Below are 902 nucleotides of genomic sequence, written 5' to 3'. Positions count from 1 at the left end.
TATATATATATATATGCAGTGCAAAAGTGGAATAAGTCAAATGATCTACCGTTTGAGAATATCTAGTAAGAGTTCCCGAATGATGGTCCGGACGCGCGGTTTGTTTTCTATCTAGTATAACTACTATACGTGTTCCGTGAACCTGTGGAGCTCAGTTATTTCCTGTCCTATGGTTGTTCTGCGTCGAGTTAAAGCGGTATTTATTGTGTACAATATCAGTTGTGTAAACAAAAACAAACTGACCTGATGTGGTTCAAGACTGTGAACATGGCAGGTGATGCAGGTGGTAGCAGCGTAAACAAAATTGAGAGATAACTGCAAATGCATTTGTGTGGATTCAACTAAGCAAAGTGGTCGAAAAGTCAAATAAGCAAAGGGTAGCCGATACAAAACCACTCTGGTACGACCTCGTGAGATTTGGCTCCAATCTGATACTTCTTAGTAAATCTCCTCAGATAGTCAAAGGCTGTAAATCTTCAGTCCTCCCGAACTGAACCTAGCCGTTATGAAGTGAAATATCACTGGACCTTAATTCACCAGGTACTGTACTTCTCATGGGAACTACTCACCAGAATAGGTTATTCGAAGTAGCCTTCGCATGCACCGACCTCGTGGAAATTCCGTCTATCTTGCGTAGCTATCTCTGCGGATATATTGCTAGATGACCTGTTGAGTTCGCCTATGATTCCAAACAATCTTTAAAAATGACGAATCAAAGGAATACTGCATTGTGTCAAATCGGTACAGGGAGAACGTTAGAGTAGAGACACCGCCAAATTGGCCCAGCGTAGCCACCAGTCAGTCAGGAACGTGCACTGTCATGCGATTAGCTCACCAGGCCGGTGACGGTAGTTATCTCTCCAACTCAGCTTCCTGCGGTTGGTACGGTCTTTTTGTTTTCT

The sequence above is a fragment of the Opisthorchis viverrini genome (assembly GCF_000715545.1).
Source record: "Opisthorchis viverrini unplaced genomic scaffold opera_v5_355, whole genome shotgun sequence".
NCBI classification, from domain to species: domain Eukaryota; kingdom Metazoa; phylum Platyhelminthes; class Trematoda; order Opisthorchiida; family Opisthorchiidae; genus Opisthorchis; species Opisthorchis viverrini.
The sequence above is the reverse complement of the archived record's forward strand: the minus strand, read 5'-3'. Positions refer to the sequence as shown.